Source organism: Elephas maximus, chromosome 25, assembly GCF_024166365.1.
Source record: "Elephas maximus indicus isolate mEleMax1 chromosome 25, mEleMax1 primary haplotype, whole genome shotgun sequence".
Taxonomy (NCBI): Eukaryota; Metazoa; Chordata; class Mammalia; order Proboscidea; family Elephantidae; genus Elephas; species Elephas maximus.
This window is the reverse complement of record NC_064843.1, coordinates 33,216,727-33,227,166: the sequence shown is the minus strand read 5'-3', so window position 1 is coordinate 33,227,166 and position 10,440 is coordinate 33,216,727. Positions and strand designations below refer to the sequence as shown.

The 10,440-nt window shown below is 58.1% G+C and overlaps 1 protein-coding gene across 1 annotated transcript in view; it reads left to right on the top strand.

Annotated features, from left to right (window-relative positions):
• The first annotated feature begins 817 nt into the window (after window positions 1-817).
• The window catches only part of DLGAP4 (DLG associated protein 4), a 197,329-nt gene continuing 187,706 nt past the window's right edge, over window positions 818-10,440 (top strand). The window contains exon 1 of the mRNA XM_049868738.1: window positions 818-943. The gene's annotated coding sequence lies outside the window, so the exon portion shown is untranslated. The remainder of the gene's footprint in view (window positions 944-10,440) is intronic.

Here is a 10,440-nt window from a genome sequence, read left to right as displayed (position 1 = left end):
TTCAACGGGCATTCTGGGGAGATGGCTCTGTGTGGGACTCAGGGAGAGTGGGCACATTCATTTGACACCTACTAAATGCCAGGCACCGGCCAGGAGCTTACAGCCATTATCTCTTTGGTTCCTCAACCCAAGTTGGGGGTAGATACTAGTGTTGTCCCCATTTTACAGGTGGAGACACTGGGTCTCAGAGAGGAGCAGTCTCTTGTCCATCATCATAGAGCCCCAGGAGAGGCAGAATTTGTACTGGGCCCAGGCTACTCCAGAGCCTGTTTTTAACCCCTGCACTGCCAAAGGCTAGAGGGCCCCTCGCAGAGAGTTCTGCAGGAAACAGGTCACCAGAAGGGGGCACCCCTCCCCAGAGGCAGGAGCCCCAAGTATGAATCCCCGAGGCCTCCTGACTCGCTGTGACACAGGCCAGTCTCGTTCTTTCTGGACCTCAGTTTCCCTCCTCCGTGGGGCGGCACAGGTTCCTGCTGGCTTGCTCCGCAGCCGCGGGTCCCAGGTTCCCGCGCTGTGTGACCTTGGTCTAATCGCCTGCCCTCTCTGGGCGGCCTGCAGCGGAGACTCCTCTCTTTCTGCGGAGGCGTGGACGGGGGTGGGGCCCTGAAGAGGAGCGCCCCCTACCCCCCCACCCCGGGCCCGGGCCCGCGGCCGGATCCGCGCCTGGTTTTGGGCGCAGCCGCGCGGCCCCCTCCCCCGCGAGCGTCTCCCCGCCCCCCGCCCCCTTCCCGCCGCTCTCGGGGAGCCGGGGCCGCGCGGCTCCTCCTCCCGCAGCCGCATCTGGGGCGCCGCGCCGGCCGGAGGAGAGGCATGGAGCGCCCGCGGGCCGGGGCCGGGGCCAGGGCCGGGGCCTAGGCGGGCGGACCTTCGAGCGGACGGAGTGGCGGCGGCGGCGCGGCGCAGCGGCCGAGCGGGCCGGAGACAGCCAAGACGCCGGGCGCAGGTGAGGGCGCGGGGGTGACGCGCGGTGGCCCAGACCCCCTTTCTGGGGCCGGCGCGCCCCTCCGCAGGACCCCCAAATCCGGGTCTCCTCCCCGGCAGACCCCCACCTCACAAGCCAAGGGACGGCTCTGGCGCAGAGACACCCCCTCCCCCTGCCAGTTCTGTCTTCTGAGCCCCCAATCCGAGAGGACGGCTCTGCGGCTGGGAAGCCCCTTCTCTGGATGGGATCCCCCATTCAAGGTCCCTCGCACCCTCAAATCGCGGGGGGGACGGCGGTGCTGGGGCCCGGAACCCCCCCTGTGCAGGGCCGAACCTCCATTCCGGCTTTTTACCGCGGACTCCCCCACGTCAAGGGGCTGCCAAAGCTGGGAAGCCCCCTTCCTCAGGCCTGACCCTCAATCCGCAGGGCGGCCAGGGTGTCCGGGAGACCCCTCCCCTGCCTGGCCCATCTTGGAGCCAGGGAGAGAGAGGGTCTGCTGGTCCGGGCATTCCTCCATTCAACACAGCTGCCGCAGATCCCCGCCTTGGTACCCCCGGGAACCTGTCCCAGCCGGCTCCCCCCTTCCCGAGCTCTCCTCCCGGACCGGGCATCTGGGGAGGAAGCGGGGCTCCCCTCCCCCGCTGTAAAGCGCCCCCTCCCTGTTTGCGTGTCCGGGAGGGGCCGGGCTGACCCGGGCACCTGGGCGGGGCGGGGGGGCCCTCACATGGCAACGGGAGGCCCCCACGTGCGGCGCCCCGCGGTGAAAGGGGTTCGTGTTCAGAGCGGGTGGCGGGTAGACCAGGTGGCCGGGGAGGGCAGCAGGGTCCAGATGTGCCTGGCCTGTTGCGAGGGATATGTGCTACCTGGACATGTGATGGTCCCTGGCCCCCCCTTGGCTGAACCTGTCTCCTCCAGCCCCCTCCATCCTTCCATCCCTCCATCCCTCTCCTCTTCTTCCTCCACACTGCCAATGTTGCCAAGAGGGCTTCCAGAGACTGTTGATATTGTGGAAAAAAATGAAATGGGGGGAGGGGTTGTGGGTTGGTGAAGGCCAGCTGTGTGGGGGGGGGGGCTGGTGATGGAAGAGGTGTCCTGAGGATGGGAAACCCCAAGCTTGGGGGGCAGTGCTGATCGGGGGGGGATTCCACAGGCATCCCCACCTGCCTGGAAGTGGAAATGACTGAGCGGGAGGGGGCTGCTATCTCTTGCCCTGCAGGAGGCTGGACTGGCCTGCTTCCACCCACATTACACCTCCCCTCGCAGCTTAGTCCCCAGTCCTGGGGGTCCTGGCTCTCTCTGCATCTGTGCCTTCACTCTGGGAGGGGGCTGTGTTCCCTGCTAGGCTGGAGGTGGGGGAGGTAAGCACAAGGTTGTACAGGACCGTCTCAGAGTGGCTGTTAGCGCTGCCCAGTTTCTGTCCCTCCTTAGGTAGCCACCTCTCCTTTCCTTTCTCTACCAGAGGGGACTCTGAACTGCCTGGTCTTAGGGAGGCATGAGGGGCCTGAGACAGATGCCTGTGGGGCAGCAGGGCTGGGTGGGGCCGCAGAGCTGGTGTCCTCGCCAAGCAGCGGCCGGAGTGTTGGGAACCACCGCCAGGCTCCTCAGCTGGCTGTTGGTGGCCAGTCAGAGGCAGACGAGTGTGTTCCCAGCAGCTCCTGGAGATGCTGGCAGTGCATGTGGGGCAGGCGTGTGTGCGTGTGCCTGCGCTGTGGCAGGGGTGCGCTAGGGCTCCTGGGTCCTCCCAGAGCTAGGAAACAGCAGCTCAACTTCTGCGAGTGTGCCTGTATGTGGCGTCCACAGCACCTCATTCATCTGTCAGAGGCCAGCTGAGGCCTGTACTGGGCACTGGGGGCATGTGATGGCCTGATGTGGTCTCCACCCTCGAGGACCCCCAGTTTTGTCAGGGGAGACTGCCTGTGCTGGGCGTTGGGCCCAGACTGGAGAGAAAGTGTGGGGTAGAAAGGGCCTGATGACCGAGGGTATATAGGGTCCAGGTTTGAGGGCTGTGCCTTGGGTGCGAGGCCTTTTGTCACCCAAGTTGGTGTTTTTGAAGGGACACTGGGAACTGAGGATTGAATGTGTACTTTGGGGCTTTGAGAGGACTTAGTGACTTGGCTGACATACCAGGGGCACCAACTGGCATCTCGTTGGATTCTTACGCGGTTTACGGGCTGCTGGCTTCATAAATGCTAGAATTTCTACAAGAAGGAAAGGCTCTGAGAATTGGTGTCCTGGGTACTGTGTGACAGGGAGCAGGGGTTCTCTACCCTCCCATACGTCCATGATTGATTGATCGATAGATTTGTTCATTCAAAAAGCACTAATAAATGGCATTATCTGACTTCAGTATGTTTGAACACTAATTTAAACGTTCTGAAATGTGAATTAATAAAAACTTGAATATAGATTTTTAAAAAAACATACAGTAGGTTCTCAATAAATGTCCATGGCTCCCATGATGAAACCTAACCTTCTCAGTAAACTAGCTACCTCTCCAGCCACGTTTTGCATCCCACCCACTGCCCCTCTCCCTTTAGCTCTGGCCCCTCTGGCCAGCTTGTAGTTCCTACAACAGGCCCTTTCCCTTCAGCCCCAGGGTCTTTGTACCTGCTGGTTCCTCTGCCTGAACATCCCTACCCCTTTTGCCCCTCCATTAACTACGGCTTATCACCCAGGTCTCAGGTTAAGCATCACCTCCAGAGGAAAGCCTTCCCTGTCCCCTAGTCCAGGCTGGATCCCTGTCACCGCCTTCACAGCCCCAGCCACCATTCCTTATTGGACATCTCTTGGTGTGGCTGGTGCAGGGAGGGGTGGGTGTCACTTCCGTCTCTTCAGCTGTTTCCCTGGTGCTGAGGGCAGCTCTTGGCCCCTCATGGCCACTCGCCCATTTCTTTTGGATGAGCAAATGAATGAGTATGGTCTGGTCCATTCTGAGTGGAGGATTGGGCTGTGGGTTCTGGTGGGAGCCGTGGCCAGGCCATCGGCAACACAATTGCCCCCATGGGCTCCTGGCCTCCAGCTGGGGCTGCAAACCCAGCAGCATTTGGCCGAGTTCCGTGGGGGTTATAGGCCTGTGATCTCTAGAATACCAGTGTGTCTGTGGGACCCCAGAGGCTCTACAAGGGAACAAGGGGGGACCACACTCTGGCAGGAGTCTGCATCTTGCGGGGGAGGAGGGAGGGTAGAGGGTGTGTGCCTGCCTATCTGGTCAGGCATTTACTCCTTCATTAGTTCATTTGCTCACAATTGCCCATTTACTCATCTGTCCCTTCTTTGACTAGGTCACCAGCTTGTACACTGCTCCTGTTCCTGATGCCCGCTCTGTGCCCAGCCGTGTGTCAAGCATGGGGACACGGAGGCAAACCCTCGCGATCCCTGCCTGTAACTATATATAGCCCTCCTGCCAAGCCCTTCCTAGTGATGGTAGGAGGACCGTGCTCTCAAGGGCTAGGAAGGGGCCACTCGTTTGGACCTGTGGGAAGTGCTCCCTGAGGACCTGAGCTGGGTTTTGGAGGATTAGAGGGATTTGGGTAGACGGACAATGATGGGGAGGCACTGCTGGCCGAGGGAACTGCGTGGATAAAGGCAGGGAGGCAGCCAAGTGCTAGCTGGCTTGGGGATGGGAGGTTACATGTCCTTACAGGAGGAGGTATCCCTCCTGAGTGGGCCACGGGGAGGCTGGTCTTGGGCAGTGTGACCATGCAGTGCAGTTGTGGTGGTGTCCACCCTGTTCTGGGAGCCCGTTGCAGACTTGCTGTGTGTCCTTAGCGGAGGCGTGTTCCCTCTCTGGGCTCCCTGGATAAAGGGAAGGCATGGATATGGGGATCTCAGAGTGACCTAACCCTACATGGTCTGCAGCCTGTGATCCTGACAGCCCAGGAAGGAAAGCCTTGAGGCCCCTCCTTCTTTGGGTAGCTGTGGGGCTGTCACATGATTGGGCTTGGCTTACTCTAGTGGCCCTGGAGGGCTGCAGGTATAAGTGCTTGGGGCAGGGGTCAGAAGGGGGCTGATGAGACTGGCAGTTTTTTTTAACAGATGACCCTGTCAGTCAAGGGAGGCAAGGGGCAGGCTCTGTTGGTAGGGAGCGCCCTGCTGTCAGAGGTATGCAAACTCTCCATGGTTCTTTTTGGGAAGGCTATCACTGAATAGAGGCGTCCTGTGTGTTGGATCAAAGATCAGCCCACTCCTCACTCCATCAGACTGTGGGTGATTTCGGAATCACATGATTAGGCTTTCTTTTGCTGTGGCCTGTGGGGGCGGGGGTCCTGCCTGTTCTGCTCCTCCATCCTCTCCATGGTGACTCCAGGTGACTGCCTCAGGCCAGGACTGAGGCCTTTAGAATGTGTGCAGCACTTTATAGGTTGCAGAACACATTTACCTCCGCATCTCCCAACCACCTGCAAGGGTAGGAATGGAACAGGATATTGACTCAGTTTGACGGACGACGAGACAGAGTCAGAGAGGTTGGGTGGCTGCCCAAGGTCACGCAGAAGGTGAGGAGTGGGCCCACAGCCCAAGAACCCCTTGCTACTGGGCCCTCGAGGGGACCAGTGCCCAGGGGCCTCTTGCTCGCTGGTTGCTGGTCGAACATCACTTCCTGAGCCAAGGAGCAGACCCTGGATCCTTCTGTGCTGGGATTTGCAACGCGGGGCCGCCTCCTCCCCTCCGAGCTATCTGACGTGGCCTTTTCAAACCCAAAATGAATGGAAGCAAATTTTGTTTGGAGAATTTTGCTACACTCCTCACTAGGGCTGGTTGCAAAACCAGGCTTAGGGATCCCTGGTGGTGGTGATGATGATAATAATATTAACCATAAAAAACCATAGCATTAGCTAATTCTTTTCTTATCCATTCATTCAGCAAAGTGCAATTGACCATCTCCTAGGTACCAAGCGCTGTGCCAGAGCCTCTATTTGATGGGCACCGACTCTAAGCACCTTTTATCTGGCCTCTCTTTCAATCCCCATCGCACACGCTTGTTATTATTCCCATTTTGTAGATGAGAACACTGGGGCACACAGAGGTTTAACAAGTTGCCCAAAGCCCCACAGCTGGTGCAGTGGTGGCACCGGAATTTGAATCCAAATCACATAGGGTTTGGAGTCTGGCCTTAGCCCCGCGTTCTGGGTATTCTGAAGTTTCAATTTGTTCAGTAGCAAGTGATGAGTGAGGATGAAGTTTGGGCGTTTGCCCATGGGAATCAAATGTAAGCCAGCCCAGCTCCTGGCTTTGGGGACCCTGGACACGCACTGGAGAAGGAACCGGGCGTGTGTTGCATTTTGAGGGTGCAACCTCAGAAGTGTTCCTGGATCTCCATGGTCACCTTTTGGCATCCTCATCTCCCAGACCTCCAGAGGCCCCATCTGAGCTGCAAGATGGTTGTGACAAGTCCTCGGTGGAATGCATGCATGTTGGTAGGAAGAGAACCGTGGCCTCTCTCTGAGCTCCTTTATTCTTCACTAACAGACAGTTTTGGTAAGTTGGCCCATCTCTTAGATTTCTCGGGGGAGCACAGAGGTGACACAGGTGATGAGAAGTGACAACTGGCAGCCCACTGGTGAGGGAGAACTGGTTCCTGGAACCATTCAACGAAGGGGCAGAAACTCCCTCCCAGCAGCAGCAGGCCCCCCGGGGCACAGTGCCCCAGAGAAGGCTGCACAGCAAACGTTGCGTTTATATTCCTCTCACCCCGCTGAAGGCCTGTGCAGGTGATCCGTCTTAGGGAATTTGCTTCAGAAATGGTTAAAGTGACATTCGTGCTGAAGGTGGTCATCTTTGGAAAACACGTGGATGTGGGCAGAGCCTGCCTTTGATGATGTAGAAATGGGGCAGGCCTCCTGCCTGGTAAATGGAACATAAGACTGCTTATTGAGCGCCTGCTGTGTACCTAGCACTGTCCTGAGCTCCACAACAGGGGAATAAGAACCACACCCTGACGAGGTGCTTATGATTGTGTGGGGGGTCTGAGAATCTGTGCACCCCAGGTGCTGGTGCCTGGGACCAAGAAGCCAGCCTCTGGGTTGAGATATTTTTCTTTCTGTGGTGATACATAAGGCTTCTCGTGGTGGGTCCAGAGGACCTTTTGTTTGGAGCTGTTAGGAGATGGGTGGGAGATGTTTGGGGGGTTGTAGTAAGAGTAGTGAGCTGGTTTGCTGCTGTGTGCCCCTGACTGAGTTCCTGAACCTCTCTGGGCCTCATGGTCTCTTATCTCTTTCTTTGCTGGGGAAGAGGGGGCTGGCCTCAGGCTTTCTCAGCTCAGCCCTCTGTGACTCTGGGAGGTGGCAGGGAACCCTTGCTGTCCTCACCCCTGACCCCTCTGCCTGGCTTCCCCACCTGCCAGAGGGAGGGAGCCTTTCCTTCCACCCACTGCAGGCTGACTTCGCGCAGTGACGCAGCAACCAAGGACTCTGGAGCGCAGCTTGGAAACGGGGATCCGGGTTTGCTAAAGACAGGAGAGAAAAAGGTTCTTCCCACCACCCCCAGCTGCCTGCCTGCCTGCCTCCCTCTCTCGGCTGTCGCCAAGCCCTGGCACCTTCTCAGCTCTGCCAGATCCGGTTGTGGGGCGGGAGGCCTGGGGCTGGAGGCTAAGCTCTGCAGGGCCCAAGTTCGAGTCTCAGCCTTGCTGGAGCCTTGCTGCGTGACCCTGGCATGGTCGCCTGCCTTTTCTGGGCAGTGTATACCATGAGGGGCTGGGCTTTGGGATTTTGCAGCTGACCAGGTGGTTTTGGAGTGACAACTATGAGAGGTCACCCGTACTTGGGGAGGAGCTCCTGGGTGGGCTCAGCCTGCTATTGTGGGACAGGGCTGCAGCCCCCAAAGACTCTGGACTGGAGGTGGCTTCAGGGCCCTCAGCCACTTGTATACTCCACATGAGCACTGGGCAGGACTCATGCTCGCTTGGCTTCGGTGCACCCCTGTGCACCCCACCCTCAGTGCCCTCTTGGCCTGGCCCTGTTGGGGGTTGCCTAGGCCTGGTGAGGGGATCGGGAGCTCCATCTAAAGGTCAGAGCTTCAGGTGGAGGAAAAGTGGGAAGGGAGCATCATGCTGTGTGCTGTGGGTGCAGCGTTTTGTTCAGCCCCACAGCCCTGTGAGGGAGTTGGGTGCTATGATCATCCCTATTTTCCATCTGAGGAAACTGAGGCCACCCAGCTGGTGGATGGTACAGCTAGGATTTGAGCCCAGGTCTGGGTGACTTCTGGAAGAAGGCAGGTCCAAGCCCTGATCACTGGGTGACTATGAGTCCCCCGGTGTCCTCTCTGGGCCTCAGTTTCCCCATCTGTGCAGAAGGAGTGGGGGTGGGCTGTTCTGGTCCATGCCTTGCCCCCACCTGGCACTGCTGGGAATTTTCTGAGTGTCTGTCAGTTCCCATCCTTGAAGCAGAAGCCGAGGTGTGACGGCAGGCGAGAAGGTGTCAGCCTTTTGCACCTCTCCTCTGGGGGACCTCCCGCCTCTTGGGTGTGAGAGATTCCTGGAGGACTGGGAGTGTGCGAGGCCTTCCAGGGACACGTGGGTGGGGGCAGAGGCTGGTTGGCTGTGGACAGCCTAGGGGTCTTGGCTAGCCACAGGGTAAGTGTGGTATGTGTGGGGTGTGTGTGGTATGTGTGTATGGTGTGGGCATGGTTTATGTGTTGTGTGGAGGTATGGTGTATGTAGTGTCTGTGATATGTGGGCGTGGTGTGTGTGTGTGGGATGTAGGGTTATGGTGTGTGCGTATGTGATGTGTGGGGATGTGGTGTGTATGGTGTGTGTGTGGTGTGTGGCATGTGTGTGACATTGCCTCCACTCAGGCCAGGTCTTTTGTATATTGTCTGATCTACGCAACATTGGGAGGTAGATATTATCATCCCCCTTCCCTCCCTCCTTTTCTTCTTTCATGTATTTATTCAATGAATTCATGGGTTAAGCACACGCTTTGCGCCCAAGCCAGGGCTGGATGCTGGGGAGATGGTGGTGAACTGAACAGCCTGATCCCTGCCCCACGGAGCCCATGATCCTCTTGGGAGGCAGCCAGTCTTATATAATCTCCCAGATGAATGTAAACTCACATCAGAGACAGGCAATGCTACCAGGGAGAGCTACAAGGAGACCCAGCCTAGTATGGGGGATCAGGGAGGGCTGCCGCAAGGAGATGACTCTGGATCTAAGGCCTGAGGGTGAGGAGTTAACTGATAGAACCGCTGGTGCAGAGGCGTGATGGAGGTAGCGTGGGCCAGGTAAGCCATTAGGTGGACGTCTGACATATGAAGAAACCAAGGATCTGAGAGGTGAAGCAGCTTGCTCGGGGAAGGCTGGAAACTTGGCCAGCGGTGGCTTAGAACCCTGAGGGGTCCTGGAGGGCCTGGCATGGCCGTGGTTAGTGGGGTCCTTGGGCGTCAGTGAGTCCTACTCAGGAAGGTTGAGGAACTTGCCTGAGGTCCCACAGCAAGGCATTGTGGAACTGGGCTTCCTCCTCCCAGCCTCTCATCCTCCCGCTGCATGAGTGCTTGCCTCTGAAAAAACTAGGGAGCCACAGAAGGTTTCGGAGCAGAACAGACACACAACGCTCTCTGACTGGCCACTCCCCAGGCCTTCCTGGCACTGGCACATTGTGTTGGCCTCCTGCCCCTCTGGGCAGAGGCCGGAGCTGACTGACCTCTGCTGACCTGTTCCATAGTTTCCTTCTGCTGATGCCGGACAGTGCAGGGGAAAAGACGGGGACAGCTTTGGAGGGGTGGGCACAGGCAGCGGGCACCACCCCCTAACAGCCCTGAGGCTTCCAGGAACCATTTACAAAGCTGGGTTTGATAAATCACAGGGCTGTTCTTGGAGGCTAGCATGGGAGGTGGCCTTGTGCCTAGAGCCCTTATTGGGCCTGGGGGTCCGGGAACAAAGCAGAAGTTGGGCTCCTTCCCACCCCACATCCCCTTCTCAGGTGTCTTTTGACTCCAGCCTTCATGGTCTCTGGCCAGGTTAACTGTCCCAGCCTCTTCTTGTGTCTCCTGCCCACGTGCCTCCACACACAGGCAGACTGGTTGATCCAGAAGCCACGCCAGGTCACCTGGTCATGCCAGAGTGGCTTCCACCCTGTCTATAGTCCAGAGCCCCGGGTGGGGCTGTTGAGGCTCTCTGTGACCTTCTGCAGCCCCTCCCGTTGTTCCCCACCATGCTTTAAACTGCAGCTCAGTGGAATGATGGGATTTCCAGAACCTTGTCCTTTAGACTCCCAGCCTTTGCACTTGCTGTTCTCTCTGCCCAGAAGACCCTTCCCCACAGTGTTGGCTTGGTAACTCTTCTTTGTTATTTAAAGCTCAGCTCAGGCCCCTCCCCTCCAGGAAACTGCTCTGACTGTCCTCCCCACCTGCGTGGGCCAGCTCTGTTAGCACTTCAAGAGTCCTTTGGGTTGTGGAGGTCTGGTTGTGTGTCTGCCTCTCCTACCAGGCAGAGAGGCTCCTCCAGGGCAGGGACCAGTGGGTGATGCCTCTTGGTGCCCTAGCAGTGCCCAGCCTGGGGCCTGGCACACAGTAGGTGCTCAGCTCAT